The sequence below is a fragment of the Ascaphus truei genome, chromosome 2 (assembly GCF_040206685.1).
Source record: "Ascaphus truei isolate aAscTru1 chromosome 2, aAscTru1.hap1, whole genome shotgun sequence".
NCBI classification, from domain to species: domain Eukaryota; kingdom Metazoa; phylum Chordata; class Amphibia; order Anura; family Ascaphidae; genus Ascaphus; species Ascaphus truei.
The window spans coordinates 445,684,993-445,708,055 of NC_134484.1; the positions used below are offsets into that span (position 1 = coordinate 445,684,993).

Here is a 23,063-nt window from a genome sequence, read left to right on the forward strand (position 1 = left end):
AGTACTGGAGTTGCCCACCCCAGCTATAGCCGGTGGCTAAACACTGCTCCCTTCTATCCTTGTATCTTGTATCACCAAAAGATCACCTGTTGTTGAAGTGGATAAGATACTTAATTGGTGACTCCGAGGAAATAGTCAATATACTGTTGTAGCTTTTGCTGCTTTTAAAACCTTTTTGCTAGTGAGATGAATATATCCCTTTAAGTCGTGCAGCTCATTGTAGAGGTTTATCAAGTCCTGCGACTTATGTGGTAGTTTTCCCTCCACTGACCTAACCCTTTTAGTTTCCCACTATACCAGTAACAGACCAGCTCCCTGTCGTCCCCTTTCACCCACAGAACAATTATTACGGCCTTATTTAATGTGCTCTGAATTATACTGAATGCACAAGGCTAATACAAATGGACGGTAACTCTGTTTAGCATTATTCCCGTGGTATTCGTGCCTGCCTGTCCCTTATGTAAATGGGGGTGTGGGCGGAGCCAGCGATGGGCGTGGGGACTGAGCCGGCTGCTCTGTGACTGAGAGGCTCTCGTATGCTGCAGCTTCAAGACTTCTGCTGCTAATTTCGCCCCCTGCCCTTTGGCATGCCGTTTTACCCCCTTTCTCTCCTCCCCATACTTCTCAATGCCCTCCATCCCTATGCCCATTAAATTAATGCAGGAGAGAGAGGCTAATGCTGTGCATGGTGAAGCAAAAGGGGCCTTGGGGTTTTAGTTGATTTTATTGTAAAATCATTTTCAGTAAGAAAATGTTTTTTATTCGCAAAATTGAAATGTAAAAAGCAAATACGCTGTAGTTTATTTATTAAGGCTGAAATGCATTTTTCGAAAAATCGCATTTCACAATAAATTGCCTGGAACAGGTTACGTAAGATTTATTTGTGTTCTCTATTGGGTATCGCGATAAATGACTTCATATCGTCAGCATGGTAAGATTTTTACCCTTCTCTGGCGTGGCTGGTGCCACCGTTATCAGCTGAAAAATCAGATTGAAGTCAGTGCGTTTTCAGGTGCTTACGGGTATGTTGAATAATCCGCGTAATCTTTCAGTATGGTGGTATCTGTCTCCCTATCTGTCTCCCTATCTGTCTCCCTATCTGACAGCAACCACATCTTTCCTCCCCCCCCCTCCAAATGTCTCCACTTTCAGTACATGCTTACTCTCTTCCACGCCACCCCTCCCAAACTCTCCCAGCTGCCCACACACTCTCCTCTTGCTGTCCCCGTCTAGTTGCAGATCAATCATCCACTTTCTATTCACCAAGAGACCGCAGCTTTTAATATCACAGAAGTTTGATTACACATGAGCAATGGAACCCGTAATGTAATTGATTGTGCATATTTAATTCATTCTAGGACAGAGCTATTAAATATATACATGGAAACGGTTGAAATTGAAAGGACTAGACTTTCAGCTTTTAGCCATGCAAGTACAAAACAATGTCAGAGTATACAGAATATGCTTCATTTGGGTGACATTAGATGTATGTGATCAAGTTGTAAAAGGGTTTAAAAAAAAAAAAAAAAAAAAAAAAAGGAAATCAATACATTTTGGGCTGTAATTGGAGCACACTTTATACTTTAATTTAAAGTGAGCAATAAGTACAACATTGATAAAGTTTGTATTGTAAAACGGGAACTGTGAACAATATGAATTTGTTTCCGATTCTTGTTTATTTTTGTCAAGTCGCAGTGTTGAGTGCCCTCCCTTTCTTTGTCTCCTCTTGCTCTGGGGATGGTCGAATTTACAATAATAAATAGCAGAGATTTGCTACTCGGGCCAGATCTGGCCTGGGAAGTGGTCTGATTTCATTGCAGTTGTTCAGTTAGATAAGTGCAATTTTCCACCATTCACGAAAAATATACACTAATGTTATTCTATATAAGGTATAAATGTGTCAAGTATGATGTTCAAATTCTTTTTTTTCCACCCTTAAATTAAAAAATGACAAGGCAATGTAGTTGTGGCCCTTTTACTTGTAAGAGAACTGATCTAAAGTTATCATGGGGAAGGGAGCAAGCCGTTTCTCGACACCAGGAACGATAGGGGCATTTTTGCATGAAGTATGATTGATTAAATGTACAAGTTGCACTGAAGCTGCATGCATACTTGGTAGATAATAATAATAGCCCGTTCTTGTATAGCGCTGCTAGTTTTACGTAGCGCTTTACAGAGACATTTTGCAGGCACAGGTCCCTGTCTTGTGGAGTTTACATTACATTACATTTTTGGTGCCTGAGGCACGGAGATTGTGACCTGCCCAAGGTCACAAGGAGCCGATACTGGGAATTGAACCAGGCTCCCCTGCTACAAACTCAGTGCGAGAGTCAGTGTCTTTACTCACTGAGACACTCCTTATAATTGTATTAGAAAAGTAGATTTTGATATGTACCTCCCCTCGATCACTTTTATCTTAAAAACAAACAAAAAAAAAAAACCTTCATCTGGTAAAGTAGCAATCCTGTCCATTTATTTCCCCTCCCTATTTATTCATCCTCCCCCATTTTCAGCTCCAGGAACCCCAGGTTTTAGTTTCTGGTGCTTTATCTTGGGTTTGGGGAATTAAAATGGCTGCCAAATGCCATAGCTCCCAGGGGCCAATAGGAAACCACAATAGAGGATGTTGCGGCTTCCAATTGGATGACTTGGAAAATCCAGGCCGTAAACCGGCAACTAAAAGGTTAAGTATCTTAATCTGCAAAAAATGTGCAGCTTACACAAAACTAACAGTCTTGTAAATCAGCGGTCACATGTAAGATGTGAGTCACATACGATTTCCTCGTCAGCTGCATGAGCTGTGCTGTCTGTCAGCATAGAAAATCCTTCAATATAGAGGGTTTAGGTGGGGACTGGGTCCAAGGTATGGAGGATTTCCTTATAGTATTTAATTTGAGGGAGGATCAAGGGAAATAATGTATAGAGGGGGAAAAAGTGTTGGAACAGTACTCCAGAATAACAAGCTACACTGACACCGAGAATACAACCATAATCTTATTTCACTTTCACTTGTGAATGCATTTTTCAAGCGGCGATCCATCATAACTTTATTTACTTACCACTGGCTGTGAGCCAGTCTTCCTTTCAATATTTACATAGTTATTGACAAAGATAATTACTGCGGAGAAGGTGGATGTGGATCGCGCACACTTTCCTGACGGAGTGAGGGGGGGACGCGGGGCCTTTGTGATAGCTGATGTGCTATGTGGAAATAAATAATATCCAAATGCACATTATTTCCCCCTATACAATGTGTAAGATGAGACACAGAAAGAAATATACTGAGGTGCTAGTTTAAGCCTTAATGGTACTCTTCCCCATTTCAAATGAACACGCACCCTATTCATTTAAAAAGATTGGAAATAAAGCCAATTACATAGAATCTAGCACTTCTGATCAGAAAAAGCACACACACAATATGTAGGTTTCCTCTTCCCAAAATATAGCATAAGGCAGGGGTGCGCAAACTTCCTCAGCTACGCCCCCTGCTTGCTCTGACCCTGGGTCGTGCCCCCCCCCCTCCCTCTGAATGCGGCGGCAAATAACGCAGAGGGGTGGTGATCCCACGTGACCCGTGGCATCATTTGACACCATGGCAACGGGCATCAAATTACGCCATGTCACATGGCCCCACAGCGTCATTTAATGCCCGTCATCATGGAGACCCGTCGACGCGAGGCCGGGTAAGTGAATTTACAGAGGTCTCGCGCTGAATAGCACAGGGCCTCTGTAACCGCCGCGCGCCCCCCTAAAATCTGTCGCGCACCCCTGGTATATGGAATACTCAAATACAATAATGTGTAAATCAATGAAAAAGGAAATCCTAAAACATAGATCCCGATGCAGCCTGATTAACCTTTCCTGCAGGATGGGGTTAGCTGTCCTTTTGTCTGTTTTTTTTTTTTTTTTGTGTAGCGACTGCGCCTGCGCCTGCCTGCAAATTTCACCTTCCCAGAGCCACGGGGAAAATCAAATGCGCTACATCTGTACGATTTTGAAAGAGCAAAAATCAAATGCCAAACAAAACAGACCCAAATAATATAAATATCGATGGAAAGCATGACACTAGAATAATGGGATCCAGTGTTTTAGGTATTTGTCAGATCTGAACAGGAGGAAATGCTTCATATGACATTGCAGAGTTCTCAGGACCCCAGGTACAAGTGATTTACTCTTCCTCACTCTCTTGGACATACCATTTGGCGCGACTAATGTCAGACATTTGCTGCCATTTGCTGATGTTGCATCTGCCATGTTGTTGGTCTTGGGTAAACATATTGTATCCCCCTGTACCTTATGTTTGCACTTACCTTTAATTATAGGGTGTAAGCTCTTAGGGGCAGGGCCCTCCTTACCTACTGTAACATCGTATGCTAATGCCATTAAGAAGCACCTCCATATTTTTTTTGCTAATTCTGATAGGGGCGAGAGTTTGTGAGCCCCGTCAAATTTTCACATATTTCAAACCTAAAATGTTATTAAATCTTAACCGAAGTCCTAATAATAGATCAGGATAACCAAACAAATGACACACAAACATGATACCTTTTCAACATTTATTTATCCACAAATAATTCAACATTCGATATCCATGTGTGATAAAGTATGTGAACCTTTAGGCTAAGGCCTAAGACAGGCAGACAGGCGGGGCGCTGACAGACACAGACCGCGATATGCGGTCTGTAGGGAGCCCGGGGGGCGGGAGTGGGAGGGAGGGGGGCGGGAGTGGGAGGGAGGGGGGCGGGAGTGGGAGGGAGGGGGGCGGGATCTGATCGTGGTGCTGTTCACCCCCCCACACGCATACATACACACACACACACTTACACGCACACGCACACGCACACACACATATACATATACACATACATACACACACATACACACACATACACACATACATACATACATATACACACACACACTTTAACCTGCAGCTCCTTCCCTGTTCCCCACCCAAGGCGCCTCCCATCTAGCTCCTTCCCTCCCCTCCTCCTCATTGGCTGACTCGCGTACCATGTGACGCGTCGCCGCACGGGAACACAATTCTCTGGTATCCCCTGCTGGCTGACGCGTCACAGTATGTAGTCAGTTGGCAGTGAGGAGGGACTGGGACCGGATCCTGAGGCTAAACAGTAATAGTGAGTTGCGCTCACGCGGCCGCCCGCGCCACCGGGCGCAGCGGGTCCCAGCCCTTAGGTTCAGTACCTGGTGGCGCCCCCTTGAGCAGCAATGACCTGTAACTGCTGGTCAGTTTCTCACATCGGTTTTGACTAATTTTTACCCATTCCTCCTTACAGAACTGCTTCAACTCGGTGACATTTGGCTTTCTTGCATGGACAGCTTGCTTCAGGTCCTGCCACAACATTTCGATATGGTTTAGGTCCGGATTTTGACCAGGCCATTCTAAAACGTGGAATTTCTTCTGCAGCCATTCTTTTGTAGATCTGCTTGTATGTTTAGGATCATTCTCTTGCTACATGACCCACTTTCGCGTCGGCTCACGGATAGATGGCCTGACATACTTTAGAGTCTTCTGATACACTGATACACTGATACAATGCAAAATTCCTGGTTGTGTGCATGATGGCAAACAGTCCAGGTCCTGAGGCAGCAAAGCAGCCCCAAACCATCACACTCCCACCACTATACTTGACGGTTGGGTTGAGGCTTTTCTGTATGAACGCAGCGTTTCATTTTAGCCAAGTATGTATACATACATATGTATCTTTATTTATACAGCGCCGTTATCGCTTCACAGCAGTAATACATGAGACAACCGTATAAATAAAAAAATAATACATAATGGTAAGAAGTACTTCAGACATAAAAGTGATATTTACGAAAAGGAGTCCCTGCCCCGAAGAGCTTACAATCTTATTGGTAAGTAGGAAGGATGTACAGAGACAGTAGGAAGGTGTTCTTGTAAGTGCCTCAGCAAGGGGCCAAGTCGATGTATGAGGTGTAAAGTATCAGACACAGAGCTACCCATATGCTTTAAGGAGGTAAGTTTTAAGATTGGTCTTAAAGGTGGATAGAGAGGGTGCTAGTCGGATACTGAGGGGAAGGGCATTCCAGAGGCGTGGGACAGTGAGTGAGAGGTTTTAGGTGGGAGAGGGCTTTAGGTACAAAAGCGGTAGAGAGAAGACATCCTTGAGCAGAACGCAAGAGCCGGGATGGTGTATAGCAATAAATTAGAGCTGAGATGTAAGGAGGGGCAGAACAGTGTAAAGCCTTAAAAGTGAGGAGGAGAATTGTGTGTGTGATACGGGATTTGAAGCCAGGAGATGGATTTAAGCAGGGGAGACGCTGATACAGATTTAGGAAAGAGTAGAGTGATTCTGGCAGCAGCGTTTAGGATAGATTGTAGGGGAGACAGGTGAGAGGCACGAAGGCTGGACAGCAGGAGGTTACAGTAATCGAGACGGGAGAGAATGAGGGCCTGAGTCAAAGTTTTAGCAGTCGAGCAACAGAGGAAAGAGCGTATCTTTGTAATATTGCGGAGGAAAAAATGACAGGTTTTAGCTACCTTTTGAATGAGAGAGAGAAGTAGTGTGACCCATAGGCATTGTGCTTATGCTACTGGTTATATAATAGTGCTTCCAATAGTAATGTGGAAGGAGGTAGTTATGCCAGGTTTGGGAGGAAATATGTGGAGCTCCATTTTTTTACATGTTAAGTTTAAGTCAGCGGAGGGCCATTCAGGATGATATGGCAGGGAGACATTCAGAAACTTTAGTCTGTACAGCAGGTGTAAGGTCAGGGGTGGAAAAGTAAATTTGTGTGTCATCAGCATAGAGGTTATATTTGAACCCAAGAGATGTGATTGGGTCACCTAGAGAGAGTGTGAGAGAAGAGGTCCCAGGACAGCCTTGGGGTACCCCCACCAAGAGGTCAATGGAGTAGGTGTTGGCAAACGACAGGCAGTACGATGGGCGAGGTAAGAGGAGATCCAGGATAGAGCTTTGTTACGGATACCAAGAGTATGGAGAAGAGTGGTCCACAGTATCAAATGCTGCAAAGTGGTTGAGTAATATGAGCAGAGTGTAGTGACCTTTGGCAGCATGAGAGTCATTAGTTATTTTAGTGAGTGCTGTTTCAGTGGAGTGAGCAGTGTGGAAGCCAGATTGAAGAGGGTCTAGGGCAGAATAGGTGGTGAGAAAATGGAGCAAGCAAAAGAATACAAGGCGTTGAAGGAGTTTAGAGGCAAAAGGCAGGAGGGAGATAGTTAGAAAGACGGGTAGAGTCAAGCTTGCTGTTTTTGAGTAATGCTATGACTGTTGCATGTTTGAAAGAGGGGGAGGGGGAAAGGTACGAGAGTGGAGATAGGAGTTAAGAATGTGTGTGAACATAGGGATTATAGTAGGAGCCAAGAGGGTTTTAGGAGATGGGAGGGAATGGGGTCAAGAGGGCAGGTGGTAGAGGGAGAAGAGATCAGCAACGATACTTCCTCCTCTGTGACAGCAGAAAAAGTCAAGGAAGGCAGGAGGAGAGTTGGGAAGAGGGGTTGTATGGGAGGAGGATACAGAGGTTATGTCCTGACGTATGGATTCCACCTTTTCCTTGAAATAGTCAGTAAAGTCCTGAGGTAAGATGGATGAAGAACAGGCAGCAGAGTGTGGTCTGAGTAGGGAGTCAGACAGATAAGTGAAGGGGGTTGTGTGTTATTTCCTCCAGAGATGTTCAGAGAGGAATGAGTGCAGGAACGCAGCATACGGGTGGCACAATTTATCCAGGGTCTGGGGTGAGAACGAATGAGAGAAAGTGTGGCATGTAGATCAAGAGAGGATAGAACAAAGTTGTAGTTCCTGACCAGGTTTTCTGTGTCTGGAGCTGAGGGAGGAGCACACTGTGGAATTAAAAGCTGGTAGGTTAATAGAGCGCAAGTCTCTGCAGAAATGAGATGGAGAAGTGAGAGAGAAAAGATGAGATGATGGTCAGAGAGAGGAAAGGGGGAAATGGAGCAATCAGAAAGAAGTTTAGTGAAAACCAGGTCTAGGTAGTGGCCTTCATTGTGAGTGCTTGCTGTAGTCTACTGTTGAAGGCCAAAAGAAGAGGTTAGAGAGAGAAAGTGGTAAGCCCAAGGGAGAAAGGGGTAATCAATATTACAGTTGAAGTCCACAAACATAACGTTTCTCATTAAGGCCAAAAAGTTCTACCTTTTTGACTTGTCTGTAACATTGTTCCAGAAGTCTTGTGGATTATCTGTGCTCTTTGGCGAACTTAGATGGGCAGCAATGTTATTTTTAGAGAGCAGTGTTTTCCTCCTGGCTATCTTTGTCATGAACACTCACATTAGCCAAGGCGAGAGTGGCCTACAGGGCCTTGGATGTTATTCTGGGGTTCTTTGTGACGTCTTGGATGATTTGCTGATTTGGTCTGTTTGACAGTGGATTGGTGGAGCCCCCAGATCCTTAGAAATTGTTTTGTAACCCTTTCCAGAATGATGAGCATCAATAACTGCTTTTCTGAGATCCTCCGAGATTTTTCTTGATTGTTGCATGACGTGTTCCCACACACCTGTATGGTGAAGACCAAACTCACAAAGTTTCTGATCTTTATATAGGGGGGGGGGGGGGGGCTCCCAAACTCACCCCTGAAGATCTACCTGATTCTAATTATCCCCTTTAATTTAGCTGACAAAACCAGTGTTTCACTTACTTTTGCACATACCTTGATTCTTAATTACTCATTGCCTAATTCATACATCATTTTATTTCAAAAGACATGGAATTGGTTAATATAAACCCTATTGGATATTTAAGAGAAGATTGTTTTTTTTATTCAAAAAGGTTATGAAAGATGAGGAATTTCCGTAATTAGCGTTGGGATTCCCAAACTTTTTTCTCACCACTGTAGTTGGAACAGAAACATACAAGGAAGGCCTTTGTATGTCTTGGTTTTTAGAATCTGATATCACTATTTTTAGTCACTGTAATCTTCATGACTATTTATATTCTTAAGATATTAAAACCCGCTATTGATCCCCAGGTGATGAGATACTTAATCATGAACGAAGAAACCCGTACGGTGAATTGCTGACTAACATTTCAAAACCAAGTCTGCACACAAACATGAGTGTTGTTTGCCCCGAGGTGTAGGCCGTTAACTGTTACTAACACGGAAATAAGAACAGTTCGACTGCACCCCCCCCCCTCTCCCCGCACCGCCTTCCTGTGATGTTAACCCCTAGTTGTTTTCTCACTCACATTCTAATTCTGTAGCCATGTGTTTGACAGTATCTTTGATTACATTTTAGACTCTTGTTTAGTACAGCTGTGCTTGATTGTCACAATTTTTAAGTCTTCTTTTACCTCAATTCCTAATGTTTAAAAATGTTGTACAAAAGTGTTACACGCCTGCTCGTCAGTCCATCCGGTCTGTCCTTGGTTGATCTTGTTTTTTGACATGTTTTAATTTGTTTCTTGAAGGAATTTGTTTTTAAACTATACTACAGGCATACCCCGGTTTAAGGACACTCACTTTAAGTACACTCTCGAGTAAGTACATATCGCTCAATAGGCAAACAGCAGCTCGTGCATGCGCCTGTCAGCACGTCCTGAACAGCAATACCGGCTCCCTACCTGTACCGAAGCTGTGCGCAAGCGGGGAGACTATAGAGCCTGTTACACATGCGTTATTTACATCAGTTATGCACGTATATGACGATTGCAGTACAGTACATGCATCGATAAGTGGGAAAAAGGTAGTGCTTCACTTTAAGTACATTTTCGCTTTACATACATGCTCCGGTCCCATTGCGTACGTTAATGCGGGGTATGCCTGTACTGTATAAACTGGATCTGATTCTAAATGTTCAGTGCTCACAAACTTTTTTTATCTGGTGTTTATACAGTTGTAATCAAAATGAGCAAACATTCAAAAAGTCCACCACTATCCAGGTATTGTGGTATTTTTGCTAAATATTTGTAGTGAGCAGATTTTGATGCTTTTATGTAACCAGCAGGTTGTTTTTGTGTTTCTTTCTATGGGAAAACTAGATAAGTGCATTATTGTGAATATAATTGTTTCTAATGGGTTTCTTGTGTACTATATTGAGATAATCACTATTTCAGTTGGCATTGCAGACAGTTTGATTATTAACAGTATCCAAGCAGAGTATTAATACCATGAGGCATTGAAGAATTTGTATAGTTTATTTACATTAAACATTAAATGGAAGAGATGTATCACGTTTCATGCATTTGATGACAGATTTGGCCTACACCAGTTTAAATGTATTTAATGCACAATAATGGAAAACCACTGCTGTTAGACGCAGAAACTGTGATTGTCCCATGCTAGGTTCTTGTGCCTTCCTAGTGCAGCATGTAACCACCCCGCACTTTGCTTGCCCATGCAAACATATGAAATGATTCCTTCAGAATTGACTTCATGCTAATGGTCATACTGCATGTGGTCTCCGCTGTGTCCTGCGGCAGAATGTGTCCCTGGACTTTGTGGCACTTACCTAACAGAATGTATGTTTTTCATTTTGTTCTTTTAAAGTACAATTTTGTAAAGACCAAAACGGGAAATACCCTGACAGTCCCGTGAAATGCATTCACAGTTTCTACTTTATTTCTGGCAAACCGCGCTTCTAACATCTCACCGCACCAGTTCTATGGGATGGGGTGACCTGGAGCACATCACACATTATTAGCCTCCAGTGGGTCTCTGTTGTTTATTAAAAGGCGATATGTTCCCCTTTTTGCCTGTGTTTCTGGTGCACAAGGTTGCAGAGTAGAGAACTGGCGGCCTGGCCGAGACATCTGAGATAATTAATTCTCACCTAATCCCCAGGAAACGACCAATTCAGAGAACAGCTGGAACAGGGGGATAACTGGTTTGCTGAAATCCTAATGTTTTTTTACGAAGTTGCAGCCTTCTGTCCGTAAATACCCCTCGGCTGTCCGTAAATACCCCTCGGCTGTCCGTAAATACCCCTCGGCTGTCCGTAAATACCCCTCGGCTGTCCGTAAATACCCCTCGGCTGTCCGTAAATACCCCCTCGGCTGTCCGTAAATACCCCCTCGGCTGTCCGTAAATACCCCCTCGGCTGTCCGTAAATACCCCCTCGGCTGTCCGTAAATACCCCCTCGGCTGTCCGTAAATACCCCCTCGGCTGTCCGTAAATACCCCTCGGCTGTCCGTAAATACCCCTCGGCTGTCCGTAAATACCCCTCGGCTGTCCGTAAATACCCCTCGGCTGTCCGTAAATACCCCTCGGCTGTCCGTAAATACCCCTCGGCTGTCCGTAAATACCCCTCGGCTGTCCGTAAATACCCCTCGGCTGTCCGTAAATACCCCTCGGCTGTCCGTAAATACCCCTCGGCTGTCCGTAAATACCCCTCGGCTGTCCGTAAATACCCCTCGGCTGTCCGTAAATACCCCTCGGCTGTCCGTAAATACCCCTCGGCTGTCCGTAAATACCCCTCGGCTGTCCGTAAATACCCCCTCGGCTGTCCGTAAATACCCCCTCGGCTGTCCGTAAATACCCCCTCGGCTGTCCGTAAATACCCCCTCGGCTGTCCGTAAATACCCCCTCGGCTGTCCGTAAATACCCCCTCGGCTGTCCGTAAATACCCCCTCGGCTGTCCGTAAATACCCCCTCGGCTGTCCGTAAATACCCCCTCGGCTGTCCGTAAATACCCCCTCGGCTGTCCGTAAATACCCCCTCGGCTGTCCGTAAATACCCCCTCGGCTGTCCGTAAATACCCCCTCGGCTGTCCGTAAATACCCCTCGGCTGTCCGTAAACACCCCTCGGCTGTCCGGGAGCGCTCATCAGAGCCGACAACCGCAGTGCAAGTAAGAAAATGTAGTTGCGTTCTTGTAGTCGGCCTATTGCAGGGTGAGCAGCTCCAGTCTCACAGAGGCCACCAACATATCGGGTTTCCAGGATATCCCTGCTGCAGCACAGGTGGCTCAATCAGTAGCTCATTCTTTGAGCCACCTGTGCTGCAGCAGGGATATCCTGGAAAAATGACATGTTGGTGGCCCTTGTGGCCCTTGTGGGATTGGAGTTGCTCACCCCTGCAATATACTCTCTCTATACCAGGGGTGTGCAAACTTTGGGGCGTGCCCGTGGGGGGGGAGGAGAGAAGGGTGAGAATTTGTGTGTGGGGGGGGGGGGCATGGCGTTTGCAGAGGTCACGTGCTCTTCCCCATGGCATTTAAATTAAATGCCGGGGGTGGCGTGAGGCCTCTGAAACTCCCTTACCTGCTCTCTGCCGGGTCTTCGGCAACGCGTCGCCATGGCAACGTGCGTCAACTGACGCGGCAGGGTGACGTGACATCACATGACCCGCGACGTCATTTGACGCCGAGTCCCTGGAGGGGGGGGGGGTGCAGCTCAAGAAGTTTGCACACCCCTGCTCTGTGCCAAACGGGTTTGTTGTGCACAACTTTTTTTTTTTTTTTTTTTTTTGTATTTTACAGCAGACTTGGTGCAACTACAAATGTGTCAATACACCTTCACTAAGAAGCTATCTTCTAGCGCAAAATGTTTGTTTATTTATTGTTAATTATATTACGGTACAGCAAATTCTTTCATCATAAACCTTAATCTGCCAAACCTTAGCTGTTAATATGATCTTTTGTACGGCGACTATATTTGACACAATTTGTGTATAACCTATAACAGTGTTAAAGTGCAGTACAGATTCCTTGGCTGTGTGTGCTGTTTCTCATGGCTAGTGGCACTTGTGTAATAAGATGCTTCATGAGGAGGACAAAGCAGAGCCCGGTTAAATGACGTCACATATACATTTGCCTCCCACATTAATTGTGAACGAGTAGAACATTCTAGAGAGCTGTTTTGCCAGATGAACATCTATTTCTTGCCTGAGGCCAAGAGACGACTCTTGAAATTAATGTTTAATGAGAATATAATGTAGTATTCTGATTCCGATATCACAGTCCACTGCTTCTGTTTAAAGCGTATTCTACATTTCAGGCAATAATAGAAAAGGTAGAAGAATCTTAAGGGCTCAAGGCTTTGAAAACATCTTATAGAGCAGAGCTGTGGTTACCAGGCTTATTGTGATCGACAAATGCACTCGCCACTTCGCCTGGGGCGAATGCATTTTGCCCGCTGTCGTGTTGCTTGTGGTGTGGCGTCTCCTGTCATTCTCCTGCTTTTTCCCTGCAACTTCGTGTGTCTCCCCTGCTGCTCGTGTGAAAATGGCTGCGCGACATCAAATGACGCGTTGCCATGACAATGGGACGCTACGTGATGTCAATTTGCCATGACAACTTGATACCGCGTGATGTCTTGACGTCACGTAGCGTCCTGATGTCATGGCAAGGCGCCGTAATTTTCACACAAGCTGCAGGGGAGACGCCTCACCACCCGGCCGTAGGTAAGACTCGCGATCGGGTAAAGTGGGGGGGGGGGGGGTGGGGGAGGGGTGTGGGGGATTGAGTGACTTTTTTGGGGGTGTTTTATTTTAATTTATTTTTTTTAAGAATTTGTCGAGCATTGCTGATCAGTATAGTAGAACTATACACAGCACACACCACGCGTTGAAACAAAACAATCTATATATATATATATATATATATATATATATATATATATATATATATATATATATATATATATATATATACACAGTGTTCGACAAACCTATACATTTGCTCGCCCCGGGCGAGTGGATTTAACCCCCGGGCGAGTAAATATTGGCCCACGCAGCACACGTTTGGTACTAGGTGGCGAGTAGATTTTTTTGTGTGGTGAGTAGATTTTTTGGTGATTTGTCAACCACTGTATATATATATAAAACTGAAGAATTGTTTGTCTGTGGGTCTGTGCGTTTGCTGATTGGTTGTCGGCGTCTCACGCTCTGATTGGGCTGCGGGGTGGGGTGACGTCACAAACACGGCTACACACGCCCTCACTATCACAGCCTCAACACCGCGTGCCCCTCTGATCGAGAGCCCCACGCCGTGCACACAGACCCTCCTGAGCCTCAAATCCTGGTCACGAGGAACGCCGCCTCACACCCCCCACCGCCCGCACCGCTGTCTCACACCCTACGCCGCCCACACCGCCGCCTCACCATCCTGGTAGCCAAGTGCCGCCTCAAACCCCACGCCTCCCGCACCGCCTCCTCACCATCTTGCTCACAGAGGACCGCTGCCTTACACCCCCCCCCACCACCTGACTGCCACCTCACACCCCGCCGCCGCCCGCACCGCCGCCTCACCATCCTGGTCACCGAGGACCGCAGCCTCACACACCCCGCCTCCCGCACCACCGCCTCACCATCTTGGTCACCGAGGACCGCCGCCTCACGCCGCCCGATCGCCACCTTCTGATGAAACCTCAGCAGAGGAGAAACACGTTGTGTATCCTGTACCAAGAGGAAGGCTGATTGCAGCGCGACCTGTTTGCCAAGCGCGGCACCCGTCGTCTGACGTCATCCGGGGATTCCACCGGAACAGAAACAGACGGGAAGAGTGATCAGCTGGGAGAGCGGACGGGGTGTACGGTTCCAGCCACGAAGCTTCTGTTTGCCGGCGTGGATCATTTTATGATCAAATTGCTGTTTTACCTACAAACACCATCAGTAAGGAAATTATCTGTATGGACAAGCCAGGCACGATGCCATAAAGATACCTTTGCATACACCACACAAAAGAAAGACGTGAGAGTACACACTTCACCAGAATCTGAAGAAAAGCATCACTTTAATCCAACACAGACATATTGCACTATATTTTGTGTGTTTTTTGTCTTTTATATACCTGCGCTCCCAAAAAACACATGGATTTCACACACCCCCCGGCCGCCCGATCGCCACCTCACACCCCCCCGCGTCCCGCACCGCCGCCTCACCATCTTGGTCACCGATGACCGAGCCACACCTCCACCCACTGCGCCTCACACCCTACACCCACCGCGCCTCACCACCGTGGACATTTCAGCCATCCTTATTCTCAGGAATGTCAACATATTTTTGACCTAAACTTACAATTTTTACATAACTTTTGTAACCAAACATGACAATGTTTTACGCCGTCTTTACAATAAACCATTTTTAACCTAAAACATAATATGAAACTTGCTTGCATGTTTCTTTTCACATTTCTTCTCCAACATTTCCACAAAATCAAAAACCTATTCTTACACTATATATAAGTAATTGTACCTATTACACACTTAGATCCCGGGCAACGCCGGGTATATCAGCTAGTAATTAATGTTCTTGAGTGGCCCAGGTAAAAGTCCGGACTTGAATCCAATCGACCGTTTATGGCGAGACATGAAGATTGCCATCTATCGATGCGCCCTAACAAACTTACCAGAAATGGATCCATTTTCCCGTGAAAAATGGGCAAAATGTCACCATCCTACTGTGCAAAGTTAGTAGAGACCGATTATAAAAGACTTATAGCAGTAATTGCAGCTGAATACTTATGCAACCAGTAAATTTAATTTTTTACGTTTCCTTTGCTGACATTTAATCTCCTCATATAACAGTGTTCCGTTTAACAACTATATCCCTGTAGCTTTGAATAAAGTTGATTTGATTCATATATTATTTGTAATTCAAAAATCTGTGACGAAATTGGGAGGGGTGAATACTTTTGCAAACCACTGTAGCTTGTTTTGTGTATTGTTGGGTAATCAATGAGGATTCAGGTCAAAGTGTTCTTGTGTTGCATTTCCTTTTTAATCTACACTTTATACAATCTGAGCGCTTCTACAAACCAGCACATCTCAACCCTCCCACAAGAAACTACCAAAAACCCAATTTAACGAAGTGATGTTTGCGTTGTGGAGTTTGCTGTATTAACGCTGCCGTTCAAGCTGTTGTTTTTAAAACAGCGAAAGTTCTGTGAGGAAGATCTTGTGACCAGGCAGGCACTAGATTCAATTGGTTCACTGCTAGAGAGGGCAGGGCTCAAAAATGTGGTGCTGTTTCAGAAGGGGATAGGGATGTGACTTCGTAAATGGTTGCTATAGGAAGCAAAGTGTTTGTTACAGTAGAATACATTAAAAATGTATTTACAACTGTTTTTATTTCTTTTTAAATGCTACAAGTATTTTCTTATAGTACAGAATTGATTTAATAAAAAAAAAAAAAAAAAAAACACACACACATAGGATATTGCTTGAACTGCAGCTTTAAAATCTTCTCCGTTGCTAAAAAGTACCCCTTGGTAGTAGGATCTTTTAAAAAACACATTTATTTCATTTTACTGAAGTGGATGTATACGATTGTATGAAATCTCGTTGGTATACTCACCATTGATCTGTGAAAGTTAACTTATTGTAACTATTTAACAGTCCGTATTAGGTACAACAATATCCATGATCCTCTCGTCTCATCCGTCCCATTGCAGCTCATCAGTTGGTGTTTTAGTGTGAGATTCTCAATGTAAGGTCTATGGCATCAATTATATAAAACTGGGACTGACAAAGTACATAGTGGACAGGTGATAATCATCATATCTAATCCCCAAAACACATTAATTTCAATACCTATCATTGAGTAACTGGTAACAATGTTCTTATAACAGTACTAATCTTCACTAATTATCTACCTTTTCCCCATTCTTTGGATGGAACACAAACTTGAGTAAAACACCCGAGCGACTGTTAATAACAGCAATCAATGCTAAACCTTTAGATAAAAAAACAAATTTCTAGTTAGTCTGAGAACCCCTTTGTTTTAAGGTTAATGGGTATTAACGTGACCGCCTTTTTGCAAAGTACCCTTTAGAAAATGACAAAAGGTATTCTCACGCTGTGATTTTCTCTTCTATTTTGCTCCTAAGCACCTGTAGGCTAGTGAATTCAATTTTGGTACATTGTACAAAGCAAACAGATTTTTAGAAATGAGCATAGACTGCTGTAAAGTGGCTATGTGCGGAGGGGAACTTTGAAGTTGATAATCTGTTGTTATTTTTTTTCAAGTGCCCGTGTGATTTGCAATCTATGTTCACAAGTCTCTCTGTAAATACTAAGTTGTCGCAATATGCTTAGACTGGCTCGGGTCTGGTTATTACATGCAGCATCATGTGCCTTTTATTGATTGTGAACAGTAGGAGCCTTGAACACTTTCTGTTTCAATGATGGTTGAAAGTATGTAGTGAACAGTCTGCATTTATTCACAATTGATCTGTGCTAGATTGGAAACTAGAACAATGTGAACTAAAATAATAAAACTATTACATTTTATTTGTTGTATTTCATCTTCATTTTTTTGACGATCTTGAAGGTTTTAGACACTTCAGGTATTTTGTTACCAACCAATAATCAACATATTTCAATCATAAATGTGTCATTAGCTCTAAACTTCAGCAGGGCCTTGTTGCCCTGCTCAATCCGGTTGACACTTCAAAAAGGTGTCATATAAACCAGACCTGGAAATATTCCTTTAGTTTTGCCCTTAATATCGACACAAATATTGTGCCGAATCAACAAAAAATACAGCTAAAGGCACAAACCCAAACTCTGTCAAATGGGTGAAAGAACTCATACCAGAGCTGATTAAACCCTAGGTTTCCCCACGGGAAAGACAAATATCCCCCCAACAGAAATCCTGACCTGTTGGGGATCTTGAGGACTGAAGTTGAGCCCCACTGCAGTAGAACGTATATGGCAGATCTTTAATAAGAAGGCAGCCAATCCCTCCCTTCCTACCCCCCTTCTCCCAGTGCCACCCTTTGCAAACTCTCTCATATCACAGAGAATTAAAAAAATGCATCAACACATTTGAATCAATTTGTTAAATGGAGTTAAAAATGTCGCCGACCGTCCGAGGCCTGGACATTCTCCAAAAGAGCAGACTGGTCCTTGCGGAAGCAGTAAGAGTTGATGTTGTATTGTATGTCTTGTATTGATGTTTGTGTGGCCATGCTGCAGGAAACCTACATGTTGCCTAAGGACCAACAAATACTAGCCAACAAATTACTAGCCAACAAACATTTCCTGTGGCTATACCGGGTCTCATCAGGCTCCAAAAAAGTTGGCGTTGCAGTACTCCATCATAACCTTAATTTCCAACCTGACCCGAATGACAGACCGGGTCATTTTGTAATGGTCGTAGGCCTCCTTAACCTCGTACAGGTCAATGGTTAAAGTCTACGCCCCTAACACAGACCAGTCTGCGTTATTTAAAGAGGCATCGGGAAAGATTGACAAAATTAAAATCAATAGTAGGAGGCCACTTTAATGTAGCTTTTAACCCCAAAATAGACAAAACAGGCCCAATAACGCACTCCTCAACAACTAAGAAGCTTGGAAAGTTATTTAAAGATTACACCCTCCTGGAGAATCCTCAATCCAGAGGTAAAATATTATTTCTTTTTCTCCAGAGTCCATGGAACCTTCTCCAGAATAGACTCTATTATGGTTGAATCTACAATATGCACTCCACTCGGATCAGCAAAAATATGCCCCACTGCTTGGTCAGATCACAGCACAATATTAGTAACCGTTATAAATTTGAGCCCCACACGTAAACCCATGAGATGGAGACTAAATGAGTCTTTGCATTGTAGTACAGAGATTGTAGAGGAGCTGCGAGAAACACTTAAAATATACTTTGAAAGTAATTATACTAACTCCGTATCGCTAATGACCCTTTGGGACGTCCATAAACCGGTCATTTGGGGTAAACTGTTCGCAATTGGCGTAGGGAGGAAAAGGCTAAAACTACAAGAAATAAATAGATTTACCCAGGAACTAGAGGGCGGAGAGATTGCACAAAACAAGCCCCTTGGACATACACTTCAACCATGTGACCCAGAGTAAGGATCAATTAAATTCCCTACTAATGAGTAGGATAGAGAAGGCCATGCGTTGGACGCAACAAAAATATTACCAAAAAGGAAACAAGCGGGATCTCCTATTAGAAAATAAGCTAAATCAGAAAAAGAAAAGGTCTCCAATATTTTCAATCCGCAATAAGGCTGGGCAGGAAATACATGACCCGACCCTGATGGGAACCAAATTTAGACAGTTTTCTGAAACCCGTTATTTGTCAAGAAAAATAGAAAAACACTGAACCATTCAGGTTTGTGCTCTTCCTTCCTTAAGAAGTGTGATCTGACAAAGCTATCTATAGTAGATGGAAACGAGCTACAAGTCCCGATTACAGAGCTAGAGATTATAGCACTTATTAAAATACTGAAAAATGGGGAAACACCTGGGCCAGGTGGCTTTTCAAATAACTACTATAAAAAAAATGTTGTGCAATAATCTCACTCACCTGACAATTATTGAACATATTCCTACAGGGAGCATGCCCCTCAAAAGAAATGTCCCAAGCTACTACTGTATAGTAGTGATGCATAAGGAAGGCAGGGACCCCTTAAGTTGTGACCGCTACCACCCTATCTCCCTGCTCTACTCGGATATAAAAATCAATGCCAAAATCTTAGCCAACAGGGTAAAATCAAGCTTGCCTAAAATAATTCATCCCGATAAAGTGGGCTTTATTGGAGGTAGACAGGCCTCCTAAAACACCAGGTGATTAGCGAACATCATACACATTGCTCAGTGATCAAGGTTACCGCTGGTGGTCCTAAGCCTAGACGCAGAAAAAGCCTTTGATAGGCTAGATTGGGGTTTTCTGTTTAGTACCTAGGAGGCATTTGGGTTTCCCCACAGCCTTTATGTAAGGTGCATGGGCTCTCTATGTAAAACCAACAGCATCTATAGCAGTTAACAGGCAACTTTCAGATTAGTTCCCCATATCAAATGGTACCAGACATGGGTGCCCTCTTTCAGCCTTGTTCTTTGCCATCTCCATAGAACCCCTTAGTTGTCTTATAAGAAACTCAATAGATATTTCTGGGTTCAAAATAGCGACATAAGAATTTAAGTTGACTTTATTCACCGGTGACAATTTTAACAATCACCAAACCCTTGATGTCCCTCCCCAGTCTTTTTTGGCATATTGAATTTAGCACTTGTTCTGAGGTTAAAATTAATAATTCAAAATCAGCGGCCTTTAGTATTAATCATCCTCAACATATGACACAACTAATACATATTTACTTCGACTTTCAATGGGACCCAAAATCCTCAAAATACCTGTCCATCCAATTCCCAAAGATATTAACCTTCTATATAAATTCAACTACACCCCTCTGTTCAGAAAATTAGTGAGAGAAACCTCACAATGGTCTACTTTTCCAATCTCGTGGTTGTTTTATTTGGGCAGTTAAAATGAATATCCTGCCACGTCTTTTATACTTGTTTCATACTATCCCAATTCGGTTCCCACCTCAGTTGGCTGCTTTCCAAGGGATACGAACTAAATTTATATGGAACAACATAAACCGTGAATCAAAAAATGTATAATGTATCGACTAAAAGACTTCGATGGGCTTGGCATGCCAAATATTCTTAATTACTATAGAGCAGCTCACCTGATACAGGTGATGCAATGGCACATCCCACCAAAATCCAAAAGATGGATAGAACTGGAGCCAGTTTACCATCTCCTGTTCCGTTGGCAGATCTAATCTGACTAGACGAAGGATTGGCCAAAGATAATATCAGATAATTTGATCCTGAGACACTCGTGCCATCTGGGACACTTCCAAGACTAAAGCTGAAACTCAGAGAAAAATCTCGCTGACCCCATTAGCCAGCAACCATAACTTTCCCCCGGGGTACCATGAAACTTATTTAGATAATTGGAGTACGAGGGGTATTTCGAAAGTTATAGATTTATTCTCACAGTCCAAAATGAAATCCTTCAAAAATTTGCAAGAACACAATCTATCGAGCACAGATTTTTATCGATTCTTACAAGTCAGACATTTTGTAGAACAAACCTTGGATAGGGATAACAATACACATCCTCTCATAGCATGTGAGATCTGCAGACAGGCTCTAGACAGAACCAAAATAGCATGGTCCCTATACTACCAATTTGCCACATTGGGATCCCTAGAAAATGACAGATATGTTGGCCTGGGAGAGAGCAGTAGGTGAGGAACTTTATTGGGAGAACTGGCAGGATATCTGGGAAGCAGTGGCTAAATGCTCCACTTGTACGCTGATAAAAGAGAATTCATACAAATTGCTTTACCGATGGCACAAAACTCAGATTAAATTAAATATAGTCAATCCCAATGTATCCCCATTATGTTGGAGAGGATGTGGACAAAGAGGTTCCTTATCCCATCTGGCTAGATTGTCCTAAAATCTAGTCCCTGTGGGTGAAGATATTTGATTTTATTTTTGTCACCACTAGGCTCAGGGTACTAAGATATCCCTGATTCCTACTACTAAACAAACCAATAGCATGCATGAATAAAATGAGGCAAAACTAATTATACATATTCTTAACGCTACCAGATGTTGGAGACAGACTAACCTCCCCACATATAGAAAGGTCAGGGAACAGTTATCCCATGTAATGCTCATGGAGAGCATAAGGCCTTGCCCCCGCTGCCTGCTACAGCGTCCGCTGTGGCGGACGCTGCGCGCACGAGAGCCCTCCCCGCAATGGCGCCGGGCCCGCTGCGAGGGGGGGCCGCAGCGCTCGTGCGAGAGCTACTCCTGCTCTCAATAGAATTGAGAGCAGGAACTCGCGTCGAGCGGCTAGGCACGCCCCCCGGCGGTTCAGCCAATGAGGGCGAACCTGCCGGCTGACGTCATGGCCGCGCCCCGTCACTCCTCCGCCACGCCCCCTCCCCCCCCCGGTCTCTGCTCCAGCTGCAGACCGGGGAATCGCCGGAACGAGCAGCCAAAAGCACGGGCGCGCATTACAGCGCCGTGACCGGGGCCTTAGCCTAAGAAGCTACCTCGAAGACTCTATGAATAGGTTCCGTAAAGTCTGGGAACCCCTTCTAATATAAGGACACACGTCTCTCCATAGAATTGAGAATTACAAATAGAATTGTCTCAATTGGGGATAAGAGTCGGGAGGGATGGTTTGCACTCTTTGCCTGACAATCAATGGGAGCATTATATATGGATCCAGTGTATAAAGCGAAAATTGTACTGTGAGTTCATGACTAAAAATATATATATTTATTTTAAAATGTTGTGACCTTCCCTTCTCTCCCCCCCCCCCCGAATGTTTTTCCATTTGATGTCAATACAGGTAAACCCCGTTATAACGCGAATCGATTATAACGCGGTTTTCCCATGGCTCCCGTTTAAAAAAAAAAAAAAAAATGTTTTTTTTTTGCACACTGCGCGCGCACTCCCAGCGCACACTGCGCGCGCACTCCCAGCGCACACTGCGCGCACACTCCCAGCGCACACTGCGCGCACACTCCCAGCGCACACTGCGCGCGCACTCCCAGCGCACACTCCCAGCGCACACTCCCAGCGCACTCCCAGCGCACACTGCGCGCGCACTCCCAGCGCACACTGCGCGCGCACTCCCAGCGCACACTGCGCGCGCACTCCCAGCGCACACTCCCAGCGCACTCCCAGCGCACACTCCCAGCGCACACTCCCAGCGCACACTCCCAGCGCACACTCCCAGCGCACACTCCCAGCTCACACTCCCAGCGCACACTGCGCGCACACTGCGCGCACACTCCCAGCGCACACTCCCAGCGCACACTCCCAGCGCACACTCCCAGCACTCACTGCGCACACTCCCAGCACTCACTGCGCACACTCCCAGCACTCACTGCGCACACTCCCAGCACTCACTGCGCACACTCCCAGCACTCACTGCGCACACTCCCAGCACTCACTGCGCACACTCCCAGCACTCACTGCGCACACTCCCAGCACTCACTGCGCACACTCCCAGCACTCACTGCGCACACTCCCAGCACTCACTGCGCACACTCCCAGCACTCACTGCGCACACTCCCAGCACTCACTGCGCACACTCCCAGCACTCACTGCGCACACTCCCAGCACTCACTGCGCACACTGTGCACACTCCCAGCACACACTGTGCACACTCCCAGCACACACTGTGCACACTCCCAGCACACACTGTGCACACTCCCAGCACACACTGGGCACACTCCCAGCACACACTGGGCACACTCCCAGCATGCACACACTCCCAGCACTCACTGTGCACACTCCCAGCGCGCACTCACTGCGCACACTCCCAGCACTCAC

At 44.9% G+C, this 23,063-nt stretch overlaps 1 protein-coding gene across 13 annotated transcripts in view; it reads left to right on the top strand.

Annotated features, from left to right (window-relative positions):
* The window catches only part of KMT2C (lysine methyltransferase 2C), a 236,661-nt gene that overhangs the window by 44,113 nt on the left and 169,485 nt on the right, over positions 1–23,063 (top strand). The gene's annotated exons all lie outside the window — the stretch shown is intronic.